Raw genomic sequence first — 16,593 nt, 5'->3', positions numbered from 1 at the left:
GTGTCATGTTCTGAAAGGGAAGGTCTGTCACCTCTCAGTGTGGATAAATCCTCTCAGTTTTCTTCTATTGTGATAGTAAGATTTTTTTGGAAATATTGAGGTGAAAACATAATAAAACCAACCTATGACAAACCCACAGTTAGTATGGTGGAAGTCACACACTCACCATTTGCAGATAATATGATAGTATTCATAGAAAAACCTAAAGAATCCAGCAGTAAGCTCTTGGAAATTATTAAGTAATATTGTAAGATGTCAGGCTACAAAATCAACATATAAAAGTCAGTGGCATACCTCTATGGAAACACTAAATTAACAGAAGAAGAAATCAATCCCTTTTACTATAGCAATAAGAACAATAGAATATGTAGGAATAAACCTAACAAAGGAAGTGAAAGATTTGTATACTTAAAATTATGAGTCACTATTCAAGGAAGTAGAAAAATAATAGGAAGAATTAGCATCATCAAAATGAATATGTTATCCAGGACCAAGTACAATTTATTTTTATTTTTAAAAGTTTTTTATTACTGCATAGAGACAGAGAGAAATTGAGAGGGGAGGGGGATGTAGAGTGGGAGACAGAGACAGAGAGACACCCTCAGCCATGTTTCACCACCTGTGAAGCTTGCTCCCTGTAGGTGGGGGCCAGGAGCTTGAACCTGTGTCCTTGTGCACTGTAATGTGTGCTCTTAACTGGCTGTGCCATCACCCTGCTGTTCATTTTTAATACTTTGAGGAACTTCCATTTGCTTTATCTAGAGCCTGGACCAGTTTACATATCTCTGCATAAGGGATCCTTTTTTTTCATACCCTCACCAATAACTGCTGTTTCTGGTCTTTTTGATGTTGGGGATTTGGTAGTGTGATTTTACTTATTTATTAAATTTATTTTAATAAATAAGTGGAGTTATGAAGAGAAAGATATGAAGAGAGAAAGACTGCTCAGGTCTGGCTTATGAAGGTGATAAGAACATGAAACTTAGACCTTGAATCCTCAAAATATCAAATATCAGTCTTTTTTATAACCATTATGCCCTCTCCCCTATTCAAGATTTTTAAAAATAGTAATTAAATGAAAAAAAGTGATCTATTTCTGATTTTATTTTACATGTGTTAAGGATCAGAATAATGAAGCTATAGAAATTTCCTTAGGTGATCTTAATTATTTTAAATGAAAAATATCTTTTGACCTAAAAAATAATTGAGATGTAGTTGTAGTCTTACTTTGTTTGATTTATAGTACCCTTCATTCTTATTATTTGCCCGAGATAGCTCAGATTCAAAATGAAGTATCTTATGCCTTATAAGTTACATACAGACATGCACAAAAACCCACAGTTACCTATAAGATGTATGTAAATTTTCTACCATAAGAAAAATCAAAATAATTGTGGAGTTTGGGGCTGTTGGGTTGGGTTATCTTCTGCCTTATAAGTTACATACACACATGCACAAAAATCCATAGATACCTATAAGATGTATGTGAAATTACCACTTTACAAAAAATCAAAATAATTGTGGAGTTTGGAGCTGATGGGTTGGGTTATGTTCTGCCTTATAAGTTACATACACACATGCACAAAAATCCATAGATAGCTATAAGATGTATGTGAATTTATCACCTTATGAAAAATCAAAATAATTGTGGAATTTGGGGCTGTTGGCTATTTGGCTGTTGGCCAAGACTAAGGTTGTTCAGTTTAGGAAATTTTTTCCCCCAGTGCTAAGAGAGGAGCTGCCGCTGGAGGGCACTTAGCACTTTTTTTTTTATTGTTTGACAATTAAAAAAATATCAGAGTCTAGTTTCTTTGCCTTTCTTTTAAAGAGAAGACATTTTTCCCCCTCCTCCAGAGTTATTGCTGGGCTTGGTGCCTGCATCATGAATCCACCACTCCTGGAGGCCATTTTTTCCCACTTTTTTGTTGTCCTTGTTGTTGTAGCCTCATCGTGGTTATTATTATTAGCATTGTTGATGTTGTTCATTGTTGGACAGGAAAGAGATAAATGGAGAGAGGAGGGGAAGACAGAAAGGGGGACTCCCCTGCAGGTGGGGAGCCGGGGGCTCGAACTGGGATCTTTATGCTGGTCCTTGCACTTTGCGCCACCTGTGCTTAACCCACTGCACCACCACCCGACCCCCAGAGAGAAGACATTTTACCAACAGTACAGATACAGTTATCTTCTCATTCAACTGCATGAGTTTGACCTCAGGTTATTTACCACTTTTGTCTCTAGTCTTTGCAGTCCATAGAACTCAGCTCTTCTAAACACCTCCCACCCCCGGGAGCCCCAGTGATTTCACCTACAGGTTATTTAGGAAACCGGAGTCTATGTATCTGCTGCTTGCTGACTTGAACTGCCTTGTCTTCAGCACTCAGATAATTAATAAAGGAATGCTGCCTCAGGTGTTACTGTGTCTGGTTTTGAGAGGCTTCCTTGTGCCTGTATGAATGAGATACTCTTTCTAGAGAGCTTACACAACAAGATTTCTTTCACTGCCCACGATGACATCTTTGGATTGCTCCCAAATCTTTCCTGCATCCTAAAATTGTCTATTTCTCCCACCTTGAATATATGTGGATATATATATCCAGGGTTATTGCTGGGGCTCAGTGCCTGCGCTGTGAATCCACTGCTTCTGGAAACCATTTCCCCCATTTTTGCTGCCTTTGTTGATGCCCTTGTTGTTGGTATTTTTATTGTTGCCATTGCTATTGTTGTTGCTGCTGCACAGGACAGAGAGAAATCAAGAAAGGAGGGGAAGATAGGGGGAGAGAAAGACAGATACCTGAAGACCTACTTCCCTGACTGTGAAGCAACTCCCCTATAAGTGGGGAGCTGGGGGCTTGAACTGGGGTCCTTACGCAGGTCCTTGCGTTTCATACCATGTGTGCTTAACCCACTGCACTGCTACCGCCTAGCTCTCTATTTTCTAGTTTTAAGGTCTTCCTTGCAAGTATATGGACATGCTTACATGCTGTTTTTACAATGAGTGGTAATTTTAGGAATATACAATGTCTCATCTTAAAATACATTTTCAATTTAAAACTCATCCCTGGAGATGATTAATACTTGTATTTATATACTATTTGCATTTGTGTTTCGTTTGTCTCTTACTTTTTTTTTTGCCTCCAGTGTTGTTGCTGGGGCTCAGTGCCTGCACCATGGATCCACTGCTCCTGCAGGCATTTTTTCTGTTATTAGACAGGACAGAGAGAAGTTGAGAGAGCAGGGGGAGATAGAGAGGAAGAGAGAAAGATAGACACCTGCAGACTAGCTTTGCTGAAGTGAAGTGACCCCCCCTGCAGGAGGGGAGCCAGGGGCTTGAACTGGGAACCTTGTGCAGGTCCTTGCACTTTGTACTACTATGTGCGCTTAACCTGGTGAAGCACCGCCTGGCCTGGCCTTTACTCTTTAACTAATATTAAAGTATGGTTTTCATTATGATTGCCACTGTCCAGTCAGTAAGGTGGTCCTGACTTTAATCTTGTGATACAGCTATTATCACTATCATTCAAATTAACAGTTGAAATTGCAGCTAGAGATATGTTTTTAACCAATCAGACACTGAAGAAATGTGACCACTAGCTAATTACAGATTGTGTTCATGTAATTGGCAGAGCTGCTCTTGCTGACACTGAAGTTGATTGCACTCAACTCTTAGACTTTCTGTAGATTCTGACTTAGAAAGGTACATCAAAACTCTGGTGACTGGTATGTGCCAAATAGGTATTCATAGGCTTTTTAATATTTTCTCAGTAGTGTAAAGCCACCTGTATTCTAAGGCTCATTGGATCAGTCAGTCAGATGTGTACCATACTGGTAGAACCTGAAGGTTCACAAATGAGTAGGAGCACAGCACAGAGTCTGCTTGACGACTTAGCTTCCTACCGACCACAGCATGTCCTGCTTAACAAAGGCAACTCCCCAACCTGCAACATCCTGCTGACCAGGCAGAAGGGAAGAAACCAAAAGTCGCAACCCCTACCCCCCTGCTTCCTCCTGCTATGGCTTGGGAACACTTTTTTTTAACTAAACTAACACGATGCTTGTCACGTAGCCCCCCTGCCCTAAACCCTATATAATCTCAATAGAAACTATAGAGGGGGTCAAGCATTTCTGACCACCACTGCGTGGTGGCTCAGTGTGTTCGTCCCTGGCGCCAGCTAATAAAGACTCTGTTGATTTTACATCGCTCTGGTCTCTTGGTGATTTCTGTGGATTACCGGACCCTAACACACGGAGGGCGCCTAGTGGGGTGCCGCGGAGGTGCGACGGTCCCTCCTCGGCCCTGTGAGCCCAGTAGCCGGGAGACCCATGGAGGGGCTGACCAGCAAGAGGGCTACATGCTGACTGGGACTCGGGTTCTGGCGCCGGAGGGGCAGCCGCGGTGGTGGTGGTGGTGGTGGTGGTGGTGGTGGTGGCGGTGGCAGTGGCAGCACATTGCACCCCCCCAACCTCCCTGGTCAATTCCCTGTGGTGACGCTCTCTGGGACCCGTGGGAAAGGAGAGGTGTGGGGTCGCTGGTGCAGGGTGGCCTCGGCTGCAGCTACTGGGGTGGGGGGAAGGCGTGCGCCAGCAGGGGGTGGCTGATGCCCTGCTCTCCAAGTGCCAGCTAGTGCGCAGGGCTTTTTTAGGGGTGGTTGCTAAGCAAGGCACTACCAGGCGCAGGATTTTGTAACCAAGCCTTTTGTAACAAAAGCAAATTAATATGTAAAATATGATAGATTCCTTGTGCAGGCTCCAATACCCAGAAATAACCCTGGTGAGGAAAACAAAACACAGAACGTAAAAAAAATAAATAAACAATGATGTTGAGAGAAAAAAGTTAAAAGAATCTGGAGGAGCTGGGCGGTAGTGCAGCAGGTTAAACACAGGTGGCACGAAGCACAAGGACCGGCCTAAGGATCCCTGTTCGAGCCCCAGGTTCCCCACCTGCAGGGGAGTCCTTCACAGATGGTGAAGCAGGTCTGCAGGTGTCTATCTTTATCCCCACCCCCGCTGTCTTCCCCTCCTCTGTCCATTTCTCTCTGTCCTTTTTAACATTGACGACATCAATAATTACAGTAATAACTGCAACAATAAAAATGAACCAGGGCAAAAAAGGGAAAATAAAAAACATATATATTTTTAAAAAGCACATTTAAAGAATCTTGGAGTTGGGCGGTAGCCCAGTGGGTTTAGCACACATGGCACAAAGCACAAGGACTGGCCTAAGGATCCCGGTTTGAGCCCCCAACTCCCCACCTACAGTGGAGTTGCTTCACGGGCTGTGAAATAGGTCTGCAGGTGTCTATCTTTCTCTCCCCTCTCTGTCTTTCCCTCCTCTCTCTATTACTCTGTCCTATCCAACAAGGGCAACAATAACAACAACAATAGTAACTACAACAATTAAACAAGGGCAACAAAAGGGAATAAATATATAAAAAAAGAAGTTAAAAGAATCTTTAAATCTGTAGCAAACAGGTAAACAGTAACAATTCAGTGTACATATCCTTGTAGACTCTATATGGATGCCAATGTGCAGACATCAGAGGAAACAACACTGCTGTTTGGGGATGGTCTAGATGTGAATTGATATAGTCCCAGAATGAAAAAAATGTTTCTGGACTGAGGTTAGTAGTCTTTCTTAGTTACGTAGCCTTTCCTCTCTTTGTACACATTTGAGAATATTAATAATAGGGTCAGTTATTATTAAGAACTTGAAACAACAAGGGCAACAAAAGGATAAGTGAATAAATAAAAATTTAATAGAAGAATTTGAAGGCATCTTGTAAATAATTAACAAGTGTTATACATATATGTATATATATATATATAAGGTTTATATAAATATAAAGCAAATTCAGGGCCTGGCGGTAGTGCAGTGGATTATGTGCACACAGTACAAGGTGCAAAGACTGGCCTAAGGATCCTGGTTGGAACCCCTGGATCCCCACCTGTGGGGGGGGGTCACTTCACAAGTGGTGAAGCAGGACTGTAGGTGTTGCTCTCCTTTTCAGTCTCTGTCTTCCTGTCCTCTCTGTTTCTCTCTGTCCTATCCAACAGCAATAGCAATGGCAACAATAACCACAGCAGTAACAACTAGGACAGAAGAATGGGAAATAATGACCTACAGGAGCAGTGGACTGTAGTGCAGGCACCAAGCCCCAGCTATAAGCCTGGAGGCAAAAAGAAGAAATCTTTTGTCCATTCTCCCAGAGGGATAAGGATTAGGCAACCTTCCAGTGGAGGGGAGGGTATAGGGAACTCTGGTGACTGGAATTGTATGGGATTGTACTCCTCTTATCCCACAATCTTCTTAATCATTATTAAATCACTAATTTAAAGAAAGCAAGAGAAAAAAATCTATAAAAATACAGAAGCACACTGTCTGCTAGCTACCTTCTTAGTAACTTTCTGAAGCTCCACATTCATTCTGTAGTATATTTAGAAAAGAGTTTAGCCTAGCTAGCTTAACAAAAATACTAAAGAAAACATGTTCTCTATACACTTGGTGAGGGAGGAACATTGCTTGTTTTTTTTTCCTATTTTTATTAGTGATTGAATAATGGGTTTAATTGTTTTGTTGTTATTGTTGAGTCGTATGATTGATTTATTGTCATTTGTGATCAGTCTCTTGTCAGTTTTGTGACATCCAGGTATCTTCTCCCAATTTCCGGGTTACCTGTGTGTGTGTGTGTGTGTGTGTGTGTGTGTGTGTGTGTGTGTGTGTGTGAAGTTTTCTTTTAATGTGTAGAAGCTGTTAAATTTGATATAGTCCCAGTAATTTAACCTTGTTTTAGTTTTGCTTACCCATAGTGTGATGAGTCTCCATATAGAGCCTGATGTTAAATTGTGGATGTGTTTCACCAATGTTTTCTTCTCTATATTTTTTAGTCTCAGTTCTAACAACAAGGTCTTTGGTCCATTTTGAGTTAATTTGGCATATGGTGTTAAAGGCTGGTGCAGATTCATTTTTCTGCAATTGACTACCCAGTATCAGCTATTGAAGAGGCCTTCTTTCCCCCCAATGAAAAGGTTTTAGTCCTTTATTAGTACACACATAGGGGTTTTTTTATGGAATTTCAATTTTGTTTTGTTGGTCTATAAATTGGTTTTGTTACAGTGATATAACTTTTTAATTGCTATTGTTTTGTAGCATCAATGGAAGTCAGGAATGTTATGTATGCATTGTTTGGTTTTTGCTAGACTGCTGTGGTGCTGACTCCCCTCTGGACATCTTTAATAAAATATTTTCAATAAATGTGAAAACACATACTTTGGGATTCATAGTGTGATTATTAATACATGATTTTTAGTTTCTATACTTAGCATATTTAAGATTAAAGTAAAATTTTAAATTAATTCAACTATATATAATTAAATGTTTATATGGCAAATTTAGTAAAAATGTAAAACCAAGGTCTCTTTTGCAGTCTTCTCCTTGGGAAACAGAAGATGGCTTGCCATTTTTTTTTAATTTAAGACCTTTATTAACAGATGCTGCAGCTTGTTGCCTTTTAGTTTTTGAAAAAATAAAGTTGTAAACTTTTATTACAAATTCAAAATGAGGTTCTTAAAAATCTCAACTTGACCAGATATGAAACAATTTAAAAACCTTTAAAGGTGTATTGAGAAAAACCAGGCCTTTTAAAAAAAAAAAAAAAAAAAAAACATGTTTGACATTACCAAAAAGAGACATCTTTAGGTAAAAATAATAAAAAACCCCTTGCTGCATAGATAATGCAGATAGTTCTGGTTATCTGGTCAAGGGGCAAAAAGCAAGCACTTAAGGTCTTCAGCTCATTCCTGTTGTTGAAACCATATTTGCTCCTTACATTGACCATTTTACTGTTCCCATAACCTTCATTGCCTTGATCTTCTTGTCCCTGCCAGCAGGCGCCACCGATGTGAGGCTGCCTGGGCAGCCGCTCCCTGTGCCACTACCCGTGGCAGCAGGCTTGGTGTCGGTGGTGCTGAGGGCGGGGGCGGCCTGCGGCTGCTGGGTCTAGGCCACTCTGCTCATGGTTGCCATGATGGTGACTGGGGCCAGCTGCTGCAGCTGCAGCTCCTCCCAGGGTGTGATGGTAACTAGGAGGCGGTGGCGCTGGGGCTGCTCAGGGCTCTCTGGGGTCTGCTCTCAGCTTGTCATTTTTAAACCAGGTTCTAGTAGGAATGAACATGTCTGGCTCCACTCAGAAACATTTCTTTTTAATATTTACTATGTTTTTCAATTTCCCATCCTTTCCCATCCAAGTTCAGCTCATTAGCAAATCTTAGCAAAGATCTTGTTTAATATTTTGGCATCTATGTTCATCAGAGATATTGGTCTGTAGTTTTCCTTTTTTGTTCTGTCCCTATCAGCTTTTGTTATCAGGGTGATGTTGGCTTCATAGAAGGTGGAAGGGAGTATACCTGTTTCTTCAATCTTATGGAAAAGCTTAAGAAGTATGGGTACTGTTTCCTGAAAGTTTTAAGGAGAATGTTGTTTAGTTTCCAACTTCTGTGACTTTTAATAATCTTCTGTTTGTTGTTAAATGTTAGTTTTACTCCACTGTGGTCTGAAAGATACGTGGCATGATTTTGATGCTCTTGAATTTATTGATGCTGTCTTTGTGGCCTAATATGTGGTCTATCCTTGAGTATGTATTATGTGGATTTGAAAAGAAGGTGTATGCCAGTTTTTTGGGGTGAAGGACTCTGAAAATGTCCAAGAGGTCTAGTCTGTCTATCTCTTCATTCAGTTCTCTTGTATCTTTGTTGGTTCTCTGCTTTGTTGATCTGTCTAAGTGTGAGAGTGGGGTATTACTGTATTATTATTGATGTATTATTGAAATTCTTTCAGTAAGCGCTTGACGTATTTAGATGGCCCCTCACTGGGTGCATAGATGTTAATAATTGTTATGTCTTCTTGGCTGATTGATCCTCTAATCATTATGTAATGTCCTTGCCTATCTTTTGTTACTTTTTTAACCTAAAATCTATAGTGTCTGAGATGAGAATGGCTGTTCCTGCCCTTTTTTGTAGTCCATTAGCCTGTATGATAGTTTTCCATCCTTTCACTTTAAGTCTGTGTTTATCTTGTTGTGACAGATGGGATTCTTGCAAGCAGCATATGGTTGGGTTATGCTTTCTGATCCATCCCACCACTCTGTGCCTTTTGATGGGTGAGTTTAAACCATTGACATTTATTGATATTATGGATTTAATGTATTGTAGTGCCATTGTTCAAATAAAAATTTTTGTTTGCTCTGATATATTGCAAGTATTTATAGTGATGTTCTTGTTTATAAGAGGTCTTTTAGAACCTCTTTCAGGGCCGGCTTGGTGATGGTTGGCTCCTTTCACTGTTGTTTGTCTAAGAAGGTTTTGATCCCTCCATCTAGTTTGAATGAAAGTCTAGCAGGATATATTATCCTTGGTTGAAACCCTTTTTCATTCAGGGCTCGATAGATATCTTGCCATTCTCTTCTGGCTTTTAAAGTTTGATTGGAGAAGTCTGCAGATAATCTTATGGCATTTCCCCTGTATGTGACTTTTTGTTTCTCTCTTGCAGCCTTTAGGATCCTTTGTTTATCCTTACTTATTCTCATAGTGACTATGATGTGTCTTAGTGTCTTCAAGTCTGGGTTGTATCTGTTTGGAACTCTCTGGGCCTCTTGAATCTCGATGTCCTTTCTGTTATTCAGGTCTGGTAAGTTTTCTTCTATTATTTCCTCTAGAATGTTTGCTTCCCCTTCCTCTCTTTCTTCCTCTGGCAGGCCAATTAAAGGAATGTTACTTCTTTTGAGATCATCCCATATGTCTCTGTTGTTGTTTCCAGTGTCTCTCAGTCTCTTTTTGAGCTCTTTCACCTCTTTCTTAGTTTTCTCTAACTTATCCTCTGTCTGACTAATTCTGTTTTCTGCTTCTGTTATTCTGCTTTCCCTTGCCTCAGCTTCTTTCTTCATTAGAGCTATTTGAGGTTTCAGTTCTCTAATTGCCTCAAGATAATCAGTATTTTCCTTGGGGGTCTCAACTTGTTTTCTGAATAGTGCCATTCCTTTCCTCCAAAGTTGTTTTCATTTCTGTCATTAATAAGTTTATTATTGCTTGTATCCTTTTCTTATCTATGGTTACTTCTGGCTGATTTGTAGTTTCTTCTGGGCTCTTGTCTTCATTCATTGGAGTAGCAGTTTTATTTGTTTTTGATCTACCCATTTTTGATGTGTTTCTTTTTTTATGCTCTGTTATTCCTCTTTTGTTGTGTCTTCAGTACAATTAACACTGTACTAAATACCTTTATGACAATTTCACTCACCAACCTCAGGAATTACAATAGCAACTGTAGCAAGTATTGAAGCAGTTTAATCACTACCAGTTAGCCAAACAATATCTCCAGTCTGTGAAAAAATAGTAACCAAATCCCAGTGAAGAAGAAAGATTAAAAAAAAAAGGGATAGCAACAATAGACAGTTATGCAAATCTACTATCCACTGTATATTCTAGGGGTAACAAGAGGGGAAAGGGAACTAGAGCAGAGACAGACACATAGAGAGTCCACTCTGAGTCAGATTTCTTCCCCAAAATAATTCACAAATTCATAAAGGCAAAGAAGAAGGAAGGAAGAAGTGTATGACAAGATAAAAAAAGAAACAAGAGAGAGAAAAGAGAAAAGATAAAAAAAGAGCTGTAATTAAAGAGCAGTAAAAGGAAAGTTTTTTTGATTACTTTATTTTTAATTTAATTTTTTTTATTAGCTAGGAGGAGGAAGGCGAGAGTCTGTAGAGGAGGTAGGAGTAATGAGACAAGTTCCTCCCACAATAGATAAGATGCCCACTACCCTAGCAATGAAAGATACCCTAAGAGTTAATTCTGATCAACCTAAAGGGGGGGGAAGATATATGCCTTTACATAATATTAATAATAAAATAGAGCAGGGTAAAAAAAACACCCTGTCCCAGATTACCTCAAACCTCGTGAGCAGAGGTAGCTGATTGTTAAGAAAGAAGAAGAAAAAAAATAATAAAAAAAACCTCAGGACTAGACAAGGATAGCTGGGATAGACAGTTATACAAATCTATTATCCACTGTATATTCTAGGGGTAGCTAAAGGAGGAAGGGAAGTTGATCAGAGATACTCGTAGTGAGAGTCCACTCTGAGTCAGATTTCATCCCAAAAAAAATTCCCAAACGTGTATCAGTGAATTCAGTGAAAGCACACTGTTTGGTGATGTGGGGGATGGGGCCTGTGGCTTTGGAAGCCACAAAAAAAGAGAGAGAGAGAGATAGAGAGAGAGAGAGAGAAAAAAAAGACAAGAAAAAGAACAGTAATAAAAGAGCAGTTGAAGGAAAGAGTTTTTTATTTGTTTATTTTTTATTATTTAATTATCTATGTGGGGGAGGGGTGGCTACTTAGAAAGAAAAAAGGCCAGAGGTTTCAGAAGGGAATAGACTTAGAATGAATGGTACTCCCTGGTGGGACAGGAATCTTGGTAAAGAAAGAAGCTCAGCAGAGGAGCCTGCTAGGAGGTGGTCCCCCGGGATTGGTTATGGGGGGGTGAGGGGGAGGAGGTTCGCTTTGGGAATAATAATTTAAAAGAAAAAATTTTTTTTCCTTTTTTTCTACTCTATTTTTAACCCAAATTAAGTTAGGACCCCTTATTGACTGGCGTACTGAAGGCAGAAAATCCTACCATTTCCAGACAGTGTGGTCAGAGCTCAAGCCACTAGCAGCTTCTCAGTCCACCATGTTCCGGGAACCCCGCTATTCTTTTTTAAAGTTTTATTTATAAAATGGAAACATTGACAAGGCCATAGGATAAGAGGGGTACAATTCCCACCACCAGAACTCTGCATGCCATCCCCTCCTGAAAGCTTTCTTATTCTTTATCCCTCTGGGTGTATGGACTTAGGGACATTATGGTGTGCAGAATGTAGAAGGTCTGGCTTCTGTAACTGCTTCCATGCTGAACATGGGTGTTTACAGGTGGATCCATACTCTCAGCCTGTCTTTCTCTTTCCCTAGTTGGGCAGAGCTCTGGGGAAGTGGGGCTCCAGGACACATTGGTGGAGTCGTCCGACCAGGGAAGTCTGGTAGGCATCTTGGTAGCATCTGAAACCTGGTGGCTGAAAAAAGAGTTAATATAGAAAGCCAAACAAATTGTTGACCCATCATGAACCTAAAGGCTGTTATATTGCAGATGAAGATTTGGGGTCTCCATTTTGAAGATAGCTAGTAGGCCTATTTTAGTTGTATTCCAAAGGGATATATATTCCAAAGGGATATTATATTCCAAAGGGATATTATATTCCATGGGATATATATTCCAAAGGGATATTATATTCCTACTGCTTTGTCCTCTCAGGCAATCTCATCCTGCAGGTAGCAGGGATGGGTCTGGGCAAAGCCCTATTTCTTTTTCTGGCTCTGAGATTTTGAACTTTACATCCTGTCTCTAGATTTTATTCAAACTTAAGTCTGTCTCTAAACCCTAACACCATCAACACAAAATGAGTTGAGTTAGATTCTTAAAATTTATTTTGGATTTGAGTCCCCACCACACCTGCAGAGGAAAAGATTTGTGAATGGTCAAGCAGTGCTGCAGGTTTCTCTCTCTCTCTCTCTCTCTCTTTCTCTCTCTTCTCCCTCTTTACTTCCCATTTCCTTTTTGATTTCTTCTGTTACTATCCAATAAACAAAGATAATAAAAATATTTTTATTTTTTAATTTTTAAAATATTTATTTTCCCTTTTGTTACCCTTGTTGTTATTGTTGTAGTTATTATTGTTGTTATTGATGTCCTTGTAGTTGGATAGGACAGAGAAAAATGGAGAGAGGAGGGGAAGACAGAGAGGGGGAGAGAAAGATAGGCAGTGAAGCAGGTCTGCAGGTGTCTATCTTTCTCTCACCCTGTCTTCCATTCTTCTCTTCTTCCCTTTGTCCCAGCTGCATCCACAGCAGCACCATGGAGCCCTGAGGCCCGCGCCCTAAGACCCTGTCGCCCCCTGTCACATTGAGTAGCATAGCATCGCATCACCCCCAGGCAGCATTGAGCCATGCCACGTTGTGTCGCACCCATAAGCCCCAGCGCTGGGGCCTCGGTCCTGCGCCCTGAGCACCCAGCAAGAACTGTGCGGAGGCCCCGTGTGGAAGTACTGCTGGGGACTCCCCAAGGTGCTGTGCCAGACAGCAGCCAGTGGCCAGGTCCATAGTGCTGGAGCACATCTAGTGAGATTCCTCCAATTCCAAGTAAGTGGCCCCTGGTTCCTGTGCCCTTGAAGGCTGGGTTGTTGTGCCCGCCTGGGAAGGTGCTGGGTGTGGTGAGGGGCGAAGTCGGGGTACAGCCGCATAGGGGCCAGCGTCCCCGGACCCAGTACCCCGGGACAGGCACACCCCTTAGAGGTGGCTGCGCACCCCCCCATACTTCCAGCACCCAGCGGCCTTGAGCAGGGCGCTCCCCAAGATGGAGCCATGCGCACCCCCGGCAGGGGCGCACCCAGGGGAGGTGTCCGCGAGCCCCCAAACCCCGCACCCCTGGCAGGGACACCCTGGAAGGGTGGCTGTGCGCCCCCAGATCGTGCTGCTTTTGGCTTCCGTGAGCGCGAGCGTATGGACCCCGCCGGAGAGTCTGGGCAGCCGGCCTTCCCTTTCCTTCCTGCCGGGAGAGGGGTCCTAGGTCCCTGGGCCTCACCCAGCGTGTCAGTGCTGGTGGCTCCAAGTGCCCCGAGGGTGAGGACCCGCCAACGCAGCTGGAGTCCAGGCAGTGCGCCTCCCGAGCACCCCAAACGCCCTGGCAGGAGGGGACCCCGGAACCCACCGACCTGGCTTCAGGAGCAGCCAGGCCCAGAAAACTTTCTGTGTGTCCGCCCACCCGAAATGTGCACCCGCTGTCCTTCCTCTCGGTGTGGCCCACGACGAGGTCCTCGGGGGACGGCTGTTTGGAATCCTGAACTTCGAGTTTGGTCTGAGGAAACACGGCGAGCCAAGCTCCCAAATTAGGGTGAAGGAGGCTGGGGCACGGGGTGCGGGTCCAGGTTGGGGGTCTCCTCCCACTACTAGAACTGAAGTGTTTTCTCTGCCTCTGTCTCTCTCAGAAGAGACATGCATTTCAGAGGGGTGCCCCAAGCCAGCTGGCTCCAACCCTTGTTGAGCCCTGGGCCTGGGCTGTGGATTGGGTCTGGGCTGAAGGTCTGGCACTTTGCAACCTGCTGGTCCTGGAGGGCACTGCCAACACCCACCCCCAACCCCCCTCGTCCCGGTGGCCTGGGCCTGGCAGGGCTCCGTGTGTGGTGGGGGGTGGGCAGGGGTCGCCTGGGGTTCTTGTGTCTGTGGGGATAGTCCTGGGGAGACTGCAGTCTTCCTACTCACACAATGGGGCAGCCAGGATGCTGGCAGGTGGGAGCTGCACTAGGAGCCCCACAGAGCCAGGCAGCAGCCAATGTTGGAGCTGGGTAGGAACCGGGCAGGAACCGCGGTTTTTTTAAAAAAAAAATGAAATTAAAAAAAGGAAAAATGTTATTTATTAATACAAAAAAGAGAAGCAGAGCATAGTCATATGGCACATGCAAATCTGGGGATTGAATTCAGGACTTGATTCGTACAGAGCCATTGCCCTAGCCATTCTGCAATTCTAGAGTATAAATAGGTTATTTTATTTTTGTTGTTGTGTTGCCACCAAGGTCTCATTGTCTCCCTTTTTTTTTTGTCTATTCTTTTCAACTCTTTTTTATTTTTATTTATTTTTCCATTTTGTTGCCCTTGTTGCTTAACATTGTGTGGTGATTAATGTCGTTGTTGTTGGATAGGACAGAGAGAAATGGAGAGAAGAGGGGAAGACATAGAGGGGGAGAGAAAGACAGACACCTGCAGACCTGCTTCACCACCTGTGAAGGGACTCCCGGGCAGGTGGGGAGCCAGGGGCTAGAACCGCGATCTTTCCTCTGGTCCATGAGCTTTGCGCCATGTGCGCTTAACCCGCTGTGCCACTGCCTGACTCCAACTGTCTCCTTCTCTTAACACTTTTTAAATAAGATTATAATATAGTCCTAGCTTCCGTAGTACATATACTAAAATTGGCATGATACATAGAAGATTAGCATGGCCCCTGCTCAAGGATTACACACAGATTCATGAGGCATACCATATTTTTTCAAAAAAAGGATTATAAAATATATGTGCACACATATAAGTAATTATAATCTTTTAAAGAGCCAGTTAATGCAACCTGGGAGGTGGTTCAGTGGCAAGAGATCTGGATTTGTATGTGTGGGATCCCAGGTCTGTCTGAACTCTGGTTCTACATATGCTGAAGCTCTTTTAAAAGATTTATTAATCAGTGAGGGAGAAAGGGAGGAGAGAGAGAGAGAGAGAGAGAGAGAGAGAGGAAAAACACTATAGCATCAGTCTGGAACATGTGATGCTGGAGGTAGAATTCAGGACCTCATGCTTGAGTCCAAAACTCCAACCACTCTGCCAGCCTCCAGGACTGCAGATTGGCTTTTTTGAATAAAATCATGGTAATATTGTTCTCTTAACTGTACATATTTTAAATAATACAAAGTCTTTTAAAAATTTTTTCTCAAATATTGTGCCTGGGGATCAATCCCACCCAGAACCTTGCACCTGCATGGGACAGCTGAGAGGCCTCCCTGCCAGTCTCCATTCTGTATCCTTTAAGAGAGGGAGACATGCAAAGCACTGCTCCTCTATGCAAGGAGTCCCGCCCATTGCCTGCCTTTGTTTTCACTTGCAGTGTGCAGGATCAGACCCCCAGCCACATGCTATGCTATGTTTTCTTTTTAAGAAACAGACAACCTGCACCTAGATTTAGGTGGGTAACTGGACTCAACAGTAGGCCAGGCCCATTTAAAATCCAAATTCAACAAATTTAGAACCAACGCAAAGGAAAGAACAGTCACTATAATTTTTTTAAGACACTGGGTAGCTTCTTTGCATTGGCCTCTCTATATAAACATGTTATTTTCAACATCTCTGTATTGATGATTGAAGTGGGTCAAGCTGACTTAGTTCTCCTTGAGACAGACAATGTGTGTATCTACATTTGGGTCACAATACCCTGCTGTATGTTGATCTTTGAAAGTAAATGAATGTGCTGCGGTGGGATTGGGAGGCAGAACTTGGAGAAAGAATCATCCTCATCAATAGGTGTTGCTACATTCAGCCTTCATATAGGAAACACCTCAAGATATCAGTATCAGAGGAACCATTTACAAGTATTTTTTCAAGATTTATTTTACTTTACTTGTTTATTGAATAAAGACAGAGAAACTGAGATCGTAGGGGGAGGTAGAGAGAAAGACACCAACAGCACTGCTTAACCGCCTGTGAAGCTTCCTTCTTTACAGGTGAGTCAACAGTTATTACATCTTAAGCTAGGTATCATTTCTTCCTTTCTTTCTCTCTTTTTCTTTTTAATTTCTTTATTGGGGAATTAATGTTTTACATTCCACATTAAATATAATAGTTTGTATTTGCATAACAATTCCCAGTTTTCCATATAGCAATCTATGTATCATTTCTTTTCTTTCTTTCTTTCTTTCTTTTTTTTTTTTGTTGTTATTGGATAGCGACAAAGAGAAATTGAGAGAGAAGGGGGAGATAGAGAG

At 42.2% G+C, this 16,593-nt stretch overlaps 1 non-coding gene across 1 annotated transcript; it reads left to right on the top strand.

Annotated features, from left to right (window-relative positions):
• Positions 1-15,009: 15,009 nt before the first annotated feature.
• Positions 15,010-15,116, top strand: LOC132537219 (U6 spliceosomal RNA). The gene has a single exon (XR_009548681.1). It is a non-coding gene; the product is annotated as a U6 spliceosomal RNA (small nuclear RNA).
• Positions 15,117-16,593: the final 1,477 nt, after the last annotated feature.

This window comes from Erinaceus europaeus, chromosome 2 (genome assembly GCF_950295315.1).
Source record: "Erinaceus europaeus chromosome 2, mEriEur2.1, whole genome shotgun sequence".
Taxonomy (NCBI): domain Eukaryota; kingdom Metazoa; phylum Chordata; class Mammalia; order Eulipotyphla; family Erinaceidae; genus Erinaceus; species Erinaceus europaeus.
This window is presented reverse-complemented; position numbering and strand designations above follow the sequence as displayed.